The following is a 20,848-nucleotide window of genomic DNA, read 5'->3' on the forward strand; positions in this document are numbered from 1 at the left end:
TGTAGAAGCATAATCTGGATGTTAGGTCAATGATATATCTGAGGAATACATGAGACTATCACTTCATTTGCTTTCTTAAAATGCCCATTGTCATATGGAATAATAGTCTGGTAAATTTCAGACATATATATTTTTTTATTACTTGGACTCAATTATTCTGTAAGTTTAATGTCTATTCTACATCGCTGAAATTCCTGACAGCTAAATGCTTAGGGAAACTGACATGCAGTCGTACAAAATAAATTACTTCTTTTGTGTATGAACAGGTAACAACATGAAATGACACTGGCGTTCATAAACGTTTCACAACAAACGTAAATGACGTCTGTAGAATGGAAGAAGTTATCTGACCACGTCAATTGAGAAACAAAAGTCTTTCTTGATCATCAGTCATCTGACTGGCTTGAGGTGGTCCGCGTCTTCTCGAAATAGCACTTGCACCCTACATCCTCAATTATTTCATGGATATATTCCAACCTCTGTCTTCCTATACAATTTGTACAGTTTACAGCTTCCTCTAGTACCAAGCAAATTATTCCCTGATGTTTTAACTGATATCCTCGTGTTTAAAGCCTCTTCTTCTCCAGTTTTTTCACAGCCTTTGTTTCTCTAATATTAATGCTGTGGGGCTTAGGTGGTTAAAAGCAGTTATATAATTGTTCATTCAACCTTGGCCCATATCCGCCAGAAAACTTTTCCTACTCCATAGATGAATTTATCAGTACCAGTAGTTGTAGAATGTAATTGTGCATTAAAAATTTCTGTAAAGACCAGTTATAAGAACGGTCGTCACGTAGTGATAAAATCAATGATAAATTTATCTCTGAATCAATATGTTCCATATAAAAGCAAATTACCCGTAAAATTATATATTTAATATGTCAATATTGATAGTTACACAAATTAAAATTACCTTCACTCATTTATGTAAGTACATTCTCTACAGTTTATCTTTTACCTATCACAAACGTTCCACTCAATGAGGAAGCAACATTCTATGTATGAGAGAAGTGCGATTTATGTATTACAAACTTCTTTACGCTTCACACTATCACATTTATATCATGATAATAATTGTTGGGAATGTCGGGTGTGCACTGGCCATCTTAGGATTCTGAAACTGAACGCTACCCTGTGCCTTCGAAGCCAGTTCGTCCCTTCTGAGAGGACAGCCTGTCGGTAGTCGGCAACATGCATTATTAAGCAGATCCTTCATTTCCATCTGTTAAAAACGTCTGTTTTTGAAATTTATGTAATGATTCCTTGGATAAAATATAAAGCAAATTTACAAAAATATATTGCATTCTAATCTTTGTACATACTGAAACTTCCTGGCAGATTAAAACTGTGTGCCCGAACGAGACTGGAACTCGGGACATTTGCCTTCCGCGGGCAGGTGCTCTACCATCTGAGCTACCGAAGCACGACTCACGCCCGGTACTCACAGCTTTACTTCTGCCAGTACCTCGTCTCCTACCTTCCAAACTTTACGGAAGCTCTCCTGCGAACCTTGCAGAACTGTTGTTGTTGTTGTGGTCTTCAGTCCTGAAACTGGTTTGATGCAGCTGTCCATGCTACTCTATCCTGTGCAAGCTTCTTCATCTCCCAGTACCTACTGCAACCTACATCCTTCTGAATCTGCTTAGTGTAGTCATCTCTTTGTCTCCCTCTACGATTTTTACCCTCCACACTGCCCTCCAATACTAAATTGGTGATCCCTTGATGCCTCAGAACATGTGTTACCAATCGATACCTTCTTCTGGTCAAGTTGTGCCACAAACTTCTCTTCTCCCCAATACGATTCAATACTTCCTCATTAGTTATGTGATCTACCCATCTAATCTTCAGCATTCCTTTGTAGCACCACATTTCGAAAGCTTCTATTCTCTTCTTGTCCAAACTATTTATCGTCCATGATTCACTTCCATACATGGCTACACTCCATACAAATACTTTCAGAAATGACTTTCTGACACTTAAATCTATACTCGATGTTAACAAATTTCTCTTTTTCAGAAACGCTTTCCTTGCCATTGCCAGTCTACATTTTATATCCTCTCTACTTCGACCATAATCAGTTATTTTGCCCCCCAAACAGCAAAACTCCTTTACTTTACTACTTTAAGTGTCTCATTTCCTAATCTAATTTCCTCAGCATCACCCGACTTAATTCGACTACATACCATTATCCTCGTTTTGCTTTTGTAGATGTCCATCTTATATACTCCTCTCAAGACACTGTCCATTCCATTCAAATGCTCTTCCAAGTCCTTTGCTGTCTCAGACAGAATTACGATGTCATCGGCGAACCTCAAACTTTTTATTTCTTCTGCATGGACGTTAATACCTACTCCGAATTTTTCTTTTCTTTCCTTTACTGCTTGCTCAATATACAGATTGAATAACATAGGGGCTACAACCCTGTCTCACTCCCTTCCCAACCACTGCTTCCCTTTCATGTCCCTCGACTCTTATAACTGTCATCTGGTTTCTGTACAAAATGTAAATAGCCTTTCGCTCATTGTATTTTACCCCTGCCACCTTCAGAATTTGAAAGAGAGTATTCCAGTCAAAATCGTCAAAAGCTTTCTCTAAGTCTACAAATGCTAGAAACGTAGGTTTGCCCTTCCTTAATCTAGCTTCTAAGATAAGTCGTAGGGTCAGTATTGCCTCACGTGTTCCAACATTTCTACGGAATCCAAACTGATCTTCCCCGAGGTCGGCTTCTACTAGTTTTTCCATTCGTCTGTAAAGAACTCGCGTTAGTATTTTGCAGCTGTGACTTATTAAACTGATAGTTCGGTAATTTTCACATCTGTCAACACCTGCTTCCTTTAGGTTTGGAATTATTCCATTCTTCTTGAAGTCTGAGGGTATTTCGCCTGTCTCATACATCTTGCTCACCAGATGGTAGACTTTTGTCAGGACTGGCTCTCCCAAGGCCGTCAGTAGTTCCAATGGAATGTTGTCTACTCCAGGGGCCTTGTTTCGACTCAGGTCTTTCAGTGCTCTGTCAAACTCTTCACGCAGTATCGTATCTCCCATTTCATTTTCATCTACATCCTCTTCCATTTCCATAATATTGTCCTTAAGTACATCGCCCATGCAGAGACCCTTTATATACTCCTTCCACCTTTCTGCTTTCCCTTCTTTGGTTAGAACTGGGTTTCCATCTCTTAATATTCATACAAGTGGTCCTCTTTTCTCCAAAGGTCTCTTTAATTTTCCTGTAGGCAGTATCTATCTTACCCCTAGTGAGATAAGCCTCCACATCCTTACATTTGTCCTCTAGCCATCCCTGCTTAGCCATTTTGCACTTCCTGTCGATGTCATTTTTGAGACGTTTGTATTCCTTTTTGCCTGCTTCATTTACTGCATTTTTATATTTTCTCCTTTCATCAGTTAAATTCAATATTTCTTCTGTTACCCAAGGATTTCTACTAGCCCTCGTCTTTTTACCTACTTGATCCTCTGCTGCCTTCACTACTTCATCCCTCAAAGCTACCCATTCATCTTCTATTGTATTTCTTTCCCCCATTCCTGTCAATTGCTCCCTTATGCTCTCCTTGAAACTCTGGTTCTTTTAGTTTATCCAGGTCCCATCTCCTTAAATTCCCACCTTTTTGCAGTTCTTCAGTTTTAATCTACAGTTCATAACCAACAGATTGTGGTCAGAGTCCACATCTGCCCCTGGAAATGTCTTACAATTTAAAACCTGATTCCTAAATCTCTGTCGTACCATTATACAATCTATCTGAAACCTGTCAGTATCTCCAGGCTTCTTCCATGTATACAGCCTTCTTTTATGATTCTTGAACCAAGTGTTACCTATGATTAAGTTGTGCTCTGTGCAAAATTCTACCAGGCGGCTTCCTCTTTCATTTCTTTGCCCCAGTACATATTCAACTACTACGTTTCCTTCTCTCCCTTTTCCTACTACCGAATTCCAGTCACCAATGACTATTAAATTTTCGTCACCCTTCACTATCTCAATAATTTCTTTTATTTGATCATACATTTCTTCAATTTCTTCGTCATCTGCAGAGCTAGTTGGCATATAAACTTGTACTACTGTAGTAGGTGTGGGCTTCGTATCTATCTTGGGCACAATAATGTGTTCACTATGTTGTTTGTAGTAGCTTACCCGCATTCCTATTTTCCTATTCATTATTAAACCTACTCCTGCATTACCCCTAATTGATTTTGTGTTTACAACCCTGTAGTCACATGACCAGAAGTCTTGTTCCTCCTGCCACCGAACTTCACTAATTCCCACTATATATAACTTTAACCTATCCACTTCCCTTTTTAAATTTTCTAACCTACCTGCCCGATTAAGGGATCTGATATTCCACGCTCCGACCCGTAGAACGCCAGTTTTCTTTCTCCTGTTAATGACATCCTCTTGAGTAGTCCCCGCCCGGAGATCCGAATGGGGGACTATTTTACCTCCGCAATATTTTACCCAAGAGGATGCCATCATCATTTAATCATACAGTAAAGCTGCATGCCCTCGGGAAAAATTACGGCTTTCAGCCTTTCGCAGTACCAGCACAGCAAGGCTGTTTTGGTTAGTGTTACAAGGCTAGATCAGTCAATCATCCAGACTGTTGCCCCTGCAACTACTGAAAAGGCTGCTGCCCCTCTTCAGGAACCACACGTTTGTTTGGCCTCTCAACAGATACCCCTCCGTTGTGGTTGCACCTACGGTACGGCTATCTGTATCGCTGAGGCACGCAAGCCTCCCCACCAACGGCAAGGTCCATGGCTCATGGGGGGGGGGGGGGGGGGGCGTACAGAACTAGCACTCCTGAAAGAAAGGGTACTGCGGAGACATGGCTTAGCCACAGCCTGGGGGATGTTTCCAGAATGAGATTTTCACTCTGCAGCGGAGTGTACGATGTTATGAAACTTCCTGGCAGATTAAAACTGTGTGCCCGACCGAGACTCGGACTCGGGACCTTTGCCTTTCGCGGGCAAGTGCTCTACCATCTGAGCTACCAAAGCACGACTCACGACCGGTACTCACAGCTTTACTTCTGCCACCGTTTTAGTACCGGGCGTGAGTCGTGCTTCGGTTGCTCAGATGGTAGAGCACTTTCCCGCGAAAGGCAAAGGTCCCGAGTTCGAGTCTCGGTCGGGCACACAGTTTTAACGTGCCAGGAAGTTTCATCACAGCGCACACTCCGCTGCAGAGTGAAAATCTCATTCTGGAAACATCCCCCAGGCTGTGGCGAAGCCATGTGTCCGCAGTATCCTTTCTTTCAGTTGTGCTAGTTCTGCAAGGTTCGCAGGAGAGCTTCTGTAAAGTTTGGAAGGTAGGAGACGAGGTACTGGCAGAAGAAAAGCTGTGAGTACCGGGCGTGAGTCGTGCTTCGGTAGCTCAAGCCGGCACGGTAGCTCAGCGTGTTCGGTCAGAGGGTTAGCTGCCCTCTGTAATAAAAGAAACTGAGTGAATGGATCAGTAACGAACTTCAGTGGGCGTCAGGTGACGTCCGCCACGAACAATTGAAACGAACAATAACGAACAAAATGAGATTACAAAAAAAAAAAAACAGATGGTAGAGCACTTGCCCGCGAAAGGCAAAGGTTCCGAGTTCCAGTCTCGGTCGGGCAGACTGTTTTAATCTGCCAGGAAGCCTCATAACAGCGCACACTCAGCTGCAGAGTGAAAATCTCAATCTGGTATGTACATACTGTTTTTTCACGTTTTTACCACAAACAACATACCAAATGATTTATACATAATCAGGTACATATGTAAGCATGATGTAATATAGTACAAGAATGTTAGATGTAATTCATTGTATGTATGTATTTCTTGGGATTACTTGGCTTCCTTGAGATTCTTCGATTTAGTATGACAATGTTTTGCTCACTAAACAACACATATGAACGAGTTTTATTTCGATTTTTAGCTGCTAAAAATTTGCTTATTTGTACCGTAGAATGTTTTATCTTTTCCGACAATGGCCAATGTATCGCAGAAGCCAGTAATGATCTTATACCATTATGATTGTATCTAAAGAAGCAGAATACGTTTTCTTCCTTTCTTGTCGTTATATGAAAAAAAGAACACGATACAGGTTTAGGTCTACGCAACGAGTATGTGGCACAAGCAGCTACAATCGATCAAGTTAAATTTTGTAGTTTCTGTAGATTAATGACTTTTGCTTCTGAAACAAGCAGTTTGGAATCTGTCAGAAAAACCTCTTTTTGGAATCGTATTTGTTACCCAAGTCAAACGATTTTGTAGGATAAAACACTAAATCTCTTCATATGAATTCGTAAGAAGCCGATGCAGTATTCTGTTTTCCATTGACGATTGCGATTTAATGATGAAATAGCGAGTTGCTTGTAAGATGTTTCCTTCCTTTGTGTCGTCGTTAGATTCCCTAACGTCAGCAAGTTAGCCGTTGTACTAGTAGAGAACGCGACCCTGCCTCTTCAGGCTGTCCACCTTGTCACGTAGACCGCGATGAGCGTCTTGCCTCTGGTATTCTCCGTAGACGTGAACAGGCAGGGTATCACGTTCCAGAGCAGCATCCTGGACACACCACACGTCTCCTCGTAGATGAGACACCAGATGCGACCCACTTCTAGAAGCCCTGCTGCGTGCCATGGACTGGCGATAGCCTCGAGGCTACCGAGTGGCTTCTAGCGGTAACTTTCGGCCCTTACCTTGCCGAGAACCTTGCCTCCTTTCCCACTGCCACCATTTATCTAATACAGTGCAGACTACGATGATAAACGTTTCTTCGTCATATGGATTGATGGGATAAAGGAAGTCTCAAAAAGTAGGCCGAATTCGAAGCTACTCTAAATGAATTTATTTATTTGAAAGAAGACAAAAAACAATTTCCTTAAATAAAATTTAGGGTTTAAAAGTGAAACACAATATTGGGAACATAAACAACAACCCCCCACATCCTCCGGTCCCCACATGCGATAGTTCGGTCGAAGAAATTAACCATGAACTACTCATACATTTCTCCGTCAACTTCGTCGAGCACACGTAGACTTTCTTGTTTCAGTCGCAACAGATCACGGCGATTGTTCTAATAAATTCGTGATTTAGAATACGCCCGCATCAAAACGTCACACGGCATCAGGGAACAAGATCGAAGTGGGCAGATTTCTGTCCGGAAATTTTGCACACAACAGAGCGACTGTTACTCCCGAAATGTGGCAAGGTGCGCTGCCTTGATGGAACAATCAAAACTCTATGTTCATTCGATGTAAACGAAACCAAAGGAGAGCAATGAGCATGGCACGATAACTCCATACTCCCTAAACGCCATTCAGCGTTCATCTTCAAAAATGTACGGCCAAATTAAGATATCACCCCAGATGCGACAACAAGCTGTAACTCGCTGAGGACGCACGTCTTTTCCTTCAATTACTCTCTGGTTCTCTGGTCCCAATAATAGACAATTATTGTTGTTCACAAATTCGTTTAAATGCAAGAGAGCTTTAATTAAGAAAAGATGCGCTTTGTGAAACCATGGTTCTGTTGTTCCTTTTCCAGGATCTATTGCAAAATTGCCGTCGTTTCCCATGATCCCCTGCTGTAAGTTCGTTTCTTAATTAACTATGTACCATTCTTAAGATTCTGTACGTTGTTGCTGGACACAAGCACAATTCTTGAGCATGATGGTGACTTGATTTTCCTGCACTCACAGTAATAGAATCATGCACTGGAACAACATTTCTCTCGCTACGGCCATTTCATGGCCGTCTTGGACATTGAAAGCTACTGTTCAGCCAGTTATTTTTATATTTCTTGATCTACATACGAACAATGGATTCATTTTCTGCGTTCTTGTGTGCAAGAGTAGCACGGAGTCTGCTACCAGTTTCCTTGAAAGATTCACCATTCTTGCACTGAGTTTTCACAATCAACACTCGCTGTTCCGTACTGTCCTTTCCACGCCGACACTGACGCTAACATCAGTGATCACTGACAAGAAACATGGAAAAACAATGTTGCCAAAAACGTAAATGAAAAGAATGGAGTTTTAATGTTCGGCGTTCTTTCTGTGATACTCAATAGACGTCCTGTCATTCCGATTAGTTCCCAGATAGGATTAATAAGAAAGCAGAAGATCGTTAAGATGGTGGTTATAATGCTTCAGGCGTCCAACATAGTCTCTCCCTCGTGAGCAGAAGGGACAGAATGTTAGTACAATAGTGTGAAACTGTCAGATAAGTCCTTCATTGGATATTGTTCAACTCACACATCACCTTGGCTTGACTGTCGGTTAGGTCGCCAAGGCGTTGATCTTCCTTGTGACTTCTAGCAATCTGATTTCTGTTAGGCTCGTATGGACAACATCAGTTCTCGTCAAGTTTGTTGACTTTTTCCAGAAAAGAACTGTTCACATTTGGCATTTAAGCCATGTTTCGGTGTCTTTGGTTTTGTTCGGGAGTCATGGTCAGCAGGTAAAACTGAGAGCGAATTCTCCTCTTCTTCAAAACCTTCTCCAGAATGCCTTGAACACTGGTTTTAGAAATTTGTTCTATTCTGATTTTTGACCCAATAGCGTTGACACGGTACAGCAGCACGTTCACTGCTTAATACCACCTGCTCGTGGTAACTGTTTGTTCGAATGCACAGCTATCGTTATACAGTCATTAGTTCACGCTGGCATGCAGTTGATGAGCTTACGTCTTTTCCACGCCAGCAATAAAATCAGCCTCGGAAACTTTTTGACGGACGGTGTACATACCTTAATCTTGCAGGCGACAACGGTTATTAACTGCTACTGAATGGTTAGCCAACTGTAAGGAATAGTGCGCAGCATCATTTACCGGACCAGCTGTGATGGAGATCATTTAATAAGGGGAAAAGCTGTGTCAGGACACAAAAATTTCGCACGTTTTGGCGATGTAAGTCTTTTAAGATTCCTTTCACTCTCATTAAACAGCAGCAGAACAATAAAAGGAACATGTAAAAATTTTAAATCAGTCTGTACGCAACATACGTCTTCTGTATTTGTGCAGATAATACAGGGTGTGGTAGATAAGTAATGAGACTGGCCGCCGCGGGGCGCCCCAGTCGCTCGCAGGGTGGTCTCCACCTGTACGTCACGTGGTGGGGGATCTGAGCTAACAATAGAACCGGTTCGCAGTCGCGTCGGAGCTCTGGTGCAGTGAGGGTCGAGCTTCGCGTATTACGTTGTTTGTGTGCCCGTGACACTTGTGAAAACGCTGAAGAAGGATCGCTCGATAGAACAGCAGTATGCAATCAAATTTTGCTTTCGCTTGGGCAAAACTGCTTCGGAAACTTTTGCTATGATTACAGAGGCCTACAAAGAAGACTCCCTATCAAGAGCTCAAGTGTTCCGGTGGTTTAATGAATTTAAAAACGGGAGGGAATCCGTTGAAGACATGGAACGATCTGGACGCCCTTCTACGAGTCGTGTGGATGAAACGGTGGCCAAAGTGAAAGAACTCCTGGACTCCGACCGTCGTTTAAGTCTCAAAATGCTCGCTGATGAGGTCTCCGTGAATAAATTTACGGTTCACCAAATTGTTACGCAAGATTTGATGATGAGGAAAGTTTGCCCAAAATTGGTTCCCCGAGTGCTCACCGCCGAACAAAAGCAACAACGATTGGAAGTTTGCCGTGAGATGTTGAATGATTTGGAAAATAGTCCAGACTTTTTAGACAACGTAGTAACAGGCGACGAATCGTGGACATTCCAGTACGACCCGGAGACGAAAGCTCAGAGCTCGGAGTGGCACACACCGGCATCCCCGCGGCCGAAGAAAGCAAGAATGTCAAAGTCCCGCATCAAGACAATGCTGATTGTGTTTTTCGACAAGCGGGGGTTAATTCACAAAGAGTTTGTCCCTCAGAGGAAGACTGTCAATGCCGAATTCTACAAAGAAGTCCTTCAGCGATTGCACAGAGCCCTCAAACGGAAGCGACAGGACCTTGCTCAACGCTGGCGTCTCCACCACGACAACGCTCCAGCGCGCACAGCGTTCCTCGTGACCTCCTACTTGACCCGAATTGGAGTTGAAGTTCTGCCACAGCCACCATATAGCCCTGACTTGAGTCCTCCTGATTTCTTCCTATTTCCGAAGGTCAAAAGATGCCTGAAGGGTCATCGTTTCGACGATATTCCGAACATCCAACGTGCTGTCATGAAGGCACTAACTGGGATAACTCAAATGGACTACAGTGGGACCTATGAAGCTTGGAAAACGCGCTGGCAACGTTGTGTCGACGCCCAAGGCGAGTACTTTGAAGAATATTAACGTTTTGTACAAATTGGAACAATAAATTTGTTTTTCTAGACTGAGTCTCATTACTTATCTACCACACCCTGTAGCGTACCTTGCACAGCATGTTCGGGAGATGGAGGGAAAGATCATTCGTCAGCCCAGAGACCACCGTCAGACCATCGTGCACCAGCTGACCACTAGAAGACAATTCTTAAGGATTAATGCTAGTTCCGTACATTTGTCAACGAAGTGATCCAGCTTTGTTTATGTGCCAGAGGAATTTCAGTTGCTATCGAGAAGCAGGGAGAGAGGATACAGGAGCATCTAAGTTTGCGTGTGGAGGGTCCGATGATCCAGGTATGTAGCTGCTGTTTGTTCGCTAACTTGTGCTGTTAGCTATCGATGTTCATTACTCGGACGGTTGTATCGATTCATGTTGCTTGTGGTAAGTTTCCGTACTTTTATAAGCGTGACTGAAAGTATCAGTATTTCGGTGAATGATTGTAACAGCGGATATGGGCCTGATTGTTAAAGATCGAAGATCGCTTAATTTTTTTGCGCTCATGGATTTAAACAGAAGAATTATCGCAGTGACGCATTCTTCAATCAGTTTCGTGAAGTTTTAAGTTTGTACTTGTAATGAGGTTCCAAGTTAACTGAGGTTGGTGAATCGTGAATCGGAGAAGGTTTTTTTTTCATTTCAGCGATCGTAGTGGAGCTGTTTGAGTTGTGATTCCGCCTATAAAGTCGGTGCTGTGATTAATTTTGAAATTGATGGGGGCGTTCTCTGAAGCATAGAGTAATAGCCGTTAATGTATCAGATAGATCTTGTATTTGAAGTGACATTTAAATAGGAATTTGTGGATATTGAACTATATATAAACTGAAGGGTGATCACTACTGAATTATTTTATTGTTGAGAGGAGTTACCGGAAGTTGCTGACCTGTTACTTTTTACTAACTTTTATTATGTTTACCTCAATCAGAGATGCGATAGTAATGTTTCTTGTTGTTCCAGATGGTAGATGAAGCAAATTTCTCGGGATTTCCACTGCAACCATTATACCTTAAGTGAATTGTGGGAAATGACATTTTCACTAAGGGTTTGTTGGTGAGATCGTGGATCACTAACATATGAGGCAGCTGGCAATTCTGTAATTAGTGTGTTAATTTCAGTTAAAAAGTGTTGGTAGTACTTTGGATTTCTTTTTGATTTTCTGGTATTACTTCATTTCGTTTAAAGTGAGACTTTAGTTTTGTTTGTCTCTATATGTAGTTATTAAAGTGAAGGAAATAAACAGTTAGGTTAGAAGTATAAAACTAGTCCCCTCATTCTCATTGAACCCAAAGTTATTAAATAATTACTGTGTGAGAGATATCATTCCTTCTGACAGAAAAAGTGAGATCTTAAACTGGAACATTAACAAAGAGGAAAGAGCTGTCAAATTCTTGGATTCTTGAGTGACAAATGATCGCAAGTTACGTAATCCAAAGTATTTACGTGTCCCAGAATCTTCTCTTCAAGATCATGTAATCGATAAAATCGTGATGAAAGAATTCGGGCTATGGTTTGTGCTTAAAAGAATGTGAGTTATTTGTTTAAAAATAACGTAATGCCAAGGGTTGGTGTATTTTCATTCCAAAGTACAAAGTTTATGAACATAGTTTCGTAACATGAAGACACACATTGTTTATATTGTTGATGGACATTGCCGTAGCAACAAAACAGATCGCTTACTTTATCTGTCAAAATTGATTTCTTTGAAACATTTTGGATTGTTGGTGAAAGTAGTGCCCATAAATCAGAAGGTAGTAAAATGTTTCTATCTTTACTGTGATTTTGCTAAAAGCTCAATAGGGAAGTGAGTTCATTTAAGATCTGTGATTTAAGTTAACAGGTGGTCTGACGTATATATTGCTGGTAATGACTCTTCGCTATTTTTGATGGTGACGAGTATTAAAATCACATTATTCCTGTTATTGGAGCGGTTTAGAGGGCTGCCTCTTACATACGTATTTAGAGAAAATAGTTTCAGATTAATTTAGATCTATTAATGTTACTTCATTTGTGATATTGCGCGACAGTGAATGATACGCCAGTGCATTTTTCCATTACTGTGTTGAGTTCGATATAGGAGGTACTACCAACTGAAAGTCACTGCTACTAACCTTCACATAATAATAACACATAACGTGAAGGTATTTAAAAACTGTATTGGTAACAAAATCGCTGAAGTTCGTGGGCTCAATTGCAGTTCCCCAGAACCTGAACTTCTGTGTAGTGAGAGTGTTGTTGATGAGCTATTTCAAATTATGAACGACAATTATTAAAACTGTTTAAAATATTGTCCTCCATTTGTTCTCTTTTCATGGCTAAGCTGTGTCTGCAGCTCCTGAGTCCAAACTGTATGATTAGAGTTATTTAGTGTTACGTTTAACCCGTAGATTAAGGTAGTGAGTGATAAGGTTAGTCCTGCTGCTAGCTGACGTTAATCAAGGTATCGCACGTAAGTAGCAGGACTCTGCGAAGCTAGCTGCCAGAAACAGAGTCCACTCCATAGGCAGTGGCTGCAACTACATCATTGGCTTTGGCGTCGAAACTAACAAGGTGGTACTGAAGGGAAACCTTAAGTAAACCACAAACTTTAGATGCTTCTTTTTGTTTCTTGTGTTGTTCTTCAGGTGTAGAATAGTATGGGTAGATTGCTGTGTATTTCTGTAAAGGGATAGTAATATTTTGTATGTTGTATAAAGTGGAGTCAGTATATACCTGAAAGCGAATTCAATCAGGAAATAGAATTGTAGAATAAACTTAGAGAAATATTAAATTTCTTATTTTTGGATATTAAGTGATCAATTCGCAGTTATGTCAGAGGACATAAAAGGGTTATTAGCCGAGTTAATGAACTAAGTTGAAGACAAGATAAAGGAAGTGAAAGAAGGTTTAAGGGAAATAAAAGAGCGACAGGATAAATTAACGGAAGAAATGAAAGAGAGTCAGAATAATTTGAAGCATTAAATGAAGGAATGACAAAGTAATTCAAAGAAAGAAATGAAAGAGGGCCAGGACAATTTGAAGCAATTATGTAAGAAGAACAGGATAATTTAAAGAGAGAAATGAAAGTGAGTCAGGAGAAATTAATGCAAGAACTGAAGGAGGATCAAAAGGATTTTTTTTTAAATATGAAAGAGGTTAGTGAAAATTTAACAACAGAGGTGTATATGTTAACTCAAAAGTTTGAGGAACTTAATAATGGGCTTTGAGCAGTGGAAGAAGTTTTGGATGATTTGGCTATACGAATTCCAGAGGGTTTGGGAAGAGTACGAACTACAGATTACTTTAATGGTTAACGATGTTATCTCAGTTGAATACACATTCAAAGGAAGTCACTGAGAGATTTTGTGGCATTACTCCAGTGGTGGAGAAAAAGTTACAGAGGCTGAAGGGTGAGATGATACAGAAATTAAGAAAACCGTAAGATTGGGTGACAAGAAAGGTAATGGATGTAACCGTAACATAATCTAGTGTCAGTTTCCCACAGGAGAACATTAGTGCGGAAATGGAAATGAAATGATTTTATGGCTTTGTTGGCTGGGAGGCCCCATTCAGAAGAGTTTGGCTGCGGTATTGCAAGTCCTCTTTAGTTGACGCCACATCGGCGACTTGCCACTCAGTAATGACGAAAATGATGGTGAAGGATACACAACACCCAACCTCCTGCTGGGAATCGAAACCGGGCCCCCTGCATGGTAGGCAGTAACGCTACCACTACCCGACTGAGGTGGACAGTGCGTAAAGTAGATCGATGAAGAGCAATCTACAACCACTCAGTGTAATCGAAGTACAGTAAGTTCCAGCAGTATTGATCAAGAAGTTTGCAGTCAGAAAGGTGTACACTAAATGAGTCAAATTATGAAGCAAGCAGTAAACGTAAAGAGGACAACAGTTAGTGTCGCTTGGGAGGAGAATGCACTGTTGGTGTTCAAAATATAACGAATCATTTTCCGAAATTTAAGTCAAGGTTATCAGTGCATCCTATAATTTTCATATAATCGTTTAAGGGAGCTCTCCCTTCTTCTTCTTCTTGGGATGATGCCTGATGTGTATGATTATTAATAAGTCATTTAGAGACACAGACCTATCAACGTTTCACTGCGTCGTGATGACTGGGTGTTCAGTGATGCCCTTAGGTTAGTTAGGTTTCAGTAGTTCTAAGTTCTAGGGGACTGATGACCATAGATGATAAGTCCCATAGTGATCAGAGCCATTTGAACCATTTTGAACTTATAAATGAGCAATGCTGAATTAGGCAAGATTAAACGGTTGAAGATTTGCAAGTAAGTTTAAAGAGAAAAATTGGTCTTCAAATGAACAAACAACGTTGAGGGTTGAATTATTTAATCTGAGAAGGCATACCGAAAGCTGGGATAAACTTAGATATGGTGAATATAAACTGCAAGAAAGAATAAAGTTAAAAAATAAAGAAAATCAAGAATTACAACAACAACCACAACAAACGGAAAAGAAATGTCTATGGTTAAAGGTATAGTTGATGATGTGGTAGAGATGAAGAATGAACTAATCATTTATATTGGTACATTAAGCAATATGCAAAGAAAAGCTATTTTAAAGTCGATGGTTTATTTCTCAATTATCATCTTTAGGGATGATTACCTGGTTATAAAAGTGGAAGACCTAAAGGGGATAAAGAATTTCATGTCAGAAAATATGAAAGTACAGATTATAAATTAACAGAACATACACTTAATATTTTGGCGTACATAGAGTGGATAAAAGTAAAGAAATTGGCAATATTGACTGCCACGGTCAGTCTTATATTGTTGAGAAATTAAACGACCAATCCAGTAATATTGCTGATAAAATAAATGAGAAGAGGAAAAGTATTTTTATTAAATTTTGAATCAGCCTGCTATAAATTTGCCTAAAGGTATTTTGTCTAAAATAGTTTTAATCCATATAAATGTGGTCAAACAGACCCTGTCAACAACAAACCTATGTACAATGGTAACATTACATATATGATTACTAATGCAAAATAGTCTTTTTATTAAAACTAAGGATGTAGCTGAATATAATAATACAAATGAAACAGTCTTATATTGTGTTCAAGAAAAGTTATAAAGATATACAAAGTAGTGATCCGCTACCTCCTTGAAAGATGTATTCTATCACTATATGTATCAATGAATTTGGCTTGTATTCCAAGTTTAGGTAGTAGAGGTTTTGCCATCAGTTTATGAATAAGGAGAACATAAGATAAGAAAAGAAATTATAGATTCCTGCTGAAAACTATTTGAACATGGAAACTGTTTTATAGAAAGCTTATAAGAAAATTATAAAAATAATGAAGAAATAATGAAATTGTGGAGAAACGAACAGAATATTTCAGAGACACAATTTATATTGCCTTAGAGACAACAAATGAAAGAAACAGAAAAATGTACAGAGTATTGCCACATATGGTACCTGAGACCTCCGATCAAACTTCAAGACTTGTTGAAACAGTTATATTGGGAGATTGTTATTTCATTTTTTAAATTTCTACAACAAATATATGTCATAAACGCTCAGAAAATATTTTGAATAGCTTATTATTCATGGGCACCCTTTGATCAGATATCTCTGACCTTTGATCAGTAATCTCTGGAAAATGTGGTTGTTTTGCCACTTCTACTTGACAGAGAGGAACGCTAGAGCTCTATTGTTAGAGGAGTAGTGAGACAGATGCCACCCAGAGGACTCATTGCAATGTTGACATAAAGTTAAGTGCATCTGTGTCTAATTAAAATGTCTGGTGTTTGAAAATCATGAAAAAGAGTACAAAGTTTCGATTAGTGATTTAGAATGAAATGAGGTATAGTGAAACTTGAAACTTGTGTGATGAAGACGGAGAAGTACTGTTGTATGAGACATCCATATCAGGTAACTTCAGATTTTTCATTACAGATTGAGTAATTTTCACTGATAGGTATTTTTCATGTTTATGAATTATTTGTCTAACATTTGTGAGTGTAACAGTTTGATATCAATGTTGCATTTCTCAATTTTAACGAGTGTCCTAAGATGAAAGTCATTCAAGTAATAATATATCAAATAATTATGAAACTGTTTGTTAAGGAATTATTACCCACATCCTTGATCAAAGTCATTTTTATTTAAATTCTGTCGTAGTCACGGATGAGTATAAAGTAGTCTAGAGCATTTCAGCAACTGAAGTTAGAAATTTGCAGCTGGTTCACAGAGAGCAGAAATCACCGTGTTTCCAAGCAATCGCATTTCTAAGTGAAATATTCCCATTTCAGGATCAGATTTCTATGAAAATTACCAGTGCACAGGGATCATTCCACGATTAGCATAATTTGGCTGAGTAGAAATGTTCAGGTACTAGTATCACAGCACTCGGGATTGGGAGTTTTGCTAAATTCTATATATGCAGTGATTAACACTAAATACTGCAAGATTATTTACTCTGAACTGCAATATTATTTACTCTGTTAAATATTGTGGGCTAGCATGAGACTCTGAAATAACCCAATACCACGATAACATAGTACTGACATCAACTATTCCGAAGTATGCACGAAATAATATTTTATACACAGCGTGCATCTCACCGCCTTCAAACAGATAGTGTGAGCGCTTCTATTACAGAGAGAAAATGTGAATGCTTTTATACAAACTCTAATGATTAATTTGGTTCTCAGAGGCTACTGGTCATTATGTACCAACTTTCCCAAATAAACTGAGATATTTTTTCTACTTATTAAAGGGAATATTTTTCTGTTTTTACTAATCTATATCTGCAACTCAAAAACTGAGAAGATTCTCATCTGCCATTAAGCGGCTAATCCTAAACATACTGAACTCATTCAGTACGAAATCATTAATAAATGGAATTTGCCTTTAGTTAACTAGCTTTGAAAGTATTGAAAGGTCAAGATAGACAAGTCTCCCACATTTATATTTAATATTATAGACTGAATTTCCAACTAAAAAATATAATCAGCTTTATGGCGAACCAAATGCTGCTGGTGAAAGATGGCTCCCCGCAACACGATGTTCTGAAATAAAGTTACTAATAACAGTTAATGGTGGCTATTATGGGAAGTGGTAACTACTTCAATAAACAACACATTCTAATAACAATTGGACATATATTCTGATAACTTACAGACAGACTGATATTAAACATCAGACTGTGATACAATGGTGGCCATCCACTAGACTAAACAAGCTAAAAAAAAGTCCAAGCCAAAAAAATTGTTTCTGTTCCTCTTCATCTAAATTACATGGATACTATAAACAAAAGGCTATTTGTGAAATGCATGAGTGTTTGCGAGTGTTACAGATGATAAACTCAACTTTTTAATAATTGATATTCATCACACACACAGAAGCAGTCTTTCAATAATTTATATTTCACACATCACTATTTTTTAACACACTACAAACCCTTTAAATTTTTCTCGGAATGGCAATTTATGTGACGTTCTGTCACATGGGGCCCTTAGTGAGGGTGTATATAACATTGTTTACCTTTTCTTGTACAGTCTCGCTACCATATGATAGCGTTAGTTAAGTGTTCATGTTGACATGAGTATGGTAGGTACATTTGGATTCGATTCTCAATTATATGTGTCATATACAGTTCATGTCTTATAGACATGTTTCGATCTCTCCTCTTTATTACAGGTTAGCATATGTACTAGGTCTAACTCTACTTTATATACGTATATATCTTAACAAGAAGTAGATAGTAATTAAAATCATGGACACATTGCATTTGTCTTAGAATTACAAGGTTCGTCTTTGCGAAAAATATGTTTATCTCTTCCAGCATTAGTTATAACTGTCTTCGCACACATTTTGAGTAACATGCATATAACCATCACAACAAGAAATAGATACACTCCTGGAAATGGAAAAAAGAACACATTGACACCGGTGTGTCAGACCCACCATACTTGCTCCGGACACTGCGAGAGGGCTGTACAAGCAATGATCACACGCACAGCACAGCAGACACACCAGGAACCGCGGTGTTGGCCGTCGAATGGCGCTAGCTGCGCAGCATTTGTGCACCGCCGCCGTCAGTGTCAGCCAGTTTGCCGTGGCATACGGAGCTCCATCGCAGTCTTTAACACTGATAGCATGCCGCAACAGCGTGGCCGTGAACCGTATGTGCAGTTGACGGACTTTGAGCGAGGGCGTATAGTGGGCATGCGGGAGGCCGGGTGGACGTACCACCGAATTGCTCAACACGTGGGGCGTGAGGTCTCCACAGTACATCGATGTTGTCGCCAGTGGTCGGCGGAAGGTGCACGTGCCCTTCGACCTGGGACCGGACTGCAGAGACGCACGGATGCACGCCAAGACCGTAGGATCCTACGCAGTGCCGTAGCGGACCGCACCGCCACTTCCCAGCAAATTAGGGACACTGTTGCTCCTGGGGTATCGGCGAGGACCATTCGCAACCGTCTCCATGAAGCTGGGCTACGGTCCCGCACACCGTTAGGCCGTCTTCCGCTCACGCCCCAACATCATGCAGCCCGCCTCCAGTGGTGTCGCGACAGGCGTGAATGGAGGGACGAATGGAGACGTGTCGTCTTCAGCGATGAGAGTCGCTTCTGCCTTGGTGTCAATGATGGTCATATGCGTGTTTGGCGCCGTGCAGGTGAGCGCCACAATCAGGACTGCATACGACCGAGGCACACAGGGCCAACACCCGGCATCATGGTGTGGGGAGCGATCTCCTACACTGGCCGTACACCTCTGGTGATCGTCGAGGGGACACTGAATAGTGCACGGTACATCCAAACCGTCATCGAACGCATCGTTCTACCATTCCTAGATCGGCAAGGGAACTTGCTGTTGCAACAGGACAATGCACGTCCGCATGTCTCCCGTGCCACCCAACGTGCTCTAGAAGGTGTAAGTCAACTACCCTGGCCAGCAAGATCTCCGGATCTGTCCCCCATTGAGCATGTATGGGACTGGATGAAGCGTCGTCTCACGCGGTCTGCACGTCCTGCACGAACGCTGGTCCAACTGAGGCGCCAGGTGGAAATGGCATGGCAAGCCGTTCCACAGGACTACATCCAGCATTTCTACGATCGTCTCCATGGGAGAATAGCAGCCTACATTGCTGCGAAAGGTGGATATACACTGTACTAGTGCCGACATTGTGCATGCTCTGTTGCCTGTGTCTATGTGCCTGTGGTTCTGTCAGTGTGATCATGTGATGTATCTGACCCCAGGAATGTGTCAATAATGTTTCCCCTTCCTGGGACAATGAATTCACGGTGTTCTTATTTCAATTTCCACGAGTGTAGTAATTCATATTGCGCACACAGTACGTTTGATTTGATATACACTACTGCCCATTAAAATTGCTACACCAAGAAGAAATGCTGATGATAAACGGGTATTCATTGGACTAATATATGGTACTAGAATTGGCATGTGATAACATTTTCATGCGGTTTGGGTGGATAGATCCTTAAAAATCAATATCCAGAACCACTACTTCTGGCCGTAATAACGACCTTGATACGCCACGGCATTAAGACAAACAGAGCTTGGATGGCATGTGCAGCAGCATGTACATGCAGCTTCAACACGATACCACAGTTCATCGAGAGTAGTGACTGGCGTACTGTGACGAACCAGTTGCTCGGCCACCATTGACCAGACGTTTTCTGTTGGTGAGAGATCTGGAGAATGTGCTCGCCAGGGTAGCAGTCGAACAATTTCTATATCCAGAAAGCCCCGTACAACACCTGCAAAATGCGGTCGTGCATTATCCTGCGGAAATGTAGGGTTTTGCAGGGATCGAATGAATGGTAGAGCCACGGTCGTAACACATCTGAAATGCAACGTCCACTGTTCAAAGTACCGTCAATGCGAACAATAGGTGACCGAAACGTGTAACCAATGCCACAACATCCCATCACGCCGGGTGATACGCCAGTATGGCGATGACGAATACACGCTTCCAAGGGGCGTTCACTGCGATGTCGCCAAACGCGGATGCGACCATCGTGATGCCGTAAACAGAACCTGGATTCATCCGAAAAAATGACGTTTTGCCATTCGTGCACCCAGGTTAGTCGTTGAGTGCACCATCGCAGGCGCTCCTGTCTGTGATGCAGCGTCAAGGGTAACCGCAGCCTTGATCTCTGAGCTGACAGTTTATGCTGCTGCAAACGTCGTCGAACTGTTCGTACAGATGGTTGTTGTGTTGCAAACGTCTCCATCTGTTCACTCAGAGATCGAGACGTGGCTGCACCATCCGTTACAGCCATGCAGGTAAGATGCCTGTCATCTCGACTGCTAGTGATATGAGACCGGATCCAGCACGGCATTCCGTATTACCCTCTTGAACCCACCGTTTCCATGATCTGCTAACAGTCATTGAATCTCGACCAATGCGATCAGCAATGTCGCGATACAATAAACCGCAATCGCGATAGGCTACAATCCGACCTTTATCAAAGTCGGAAACGTGATGGTACCCATTTCTCATGCTTTTTTTTTTCTTACTCGAGTTGCTTTCTTGACCATTAAAATATTGTTTTCTTGGTGTTTTTCCTA

This window comes from Schistocerca gregaria, chromosome 1 (genome assembly GCF_023897955.1).
Source record: "Schistocerca gregaria isolate iqSchGreg1 chromosome 1, iqSchGreg1.2, whole genome shotgun sequence".
NCBI classification, from domain to species: Eukaryota; Metazoa; Arthropoda; class Insecta; order Orthoptera; family Acrididae; genus Schistocerca; species Schistocerca gregaria.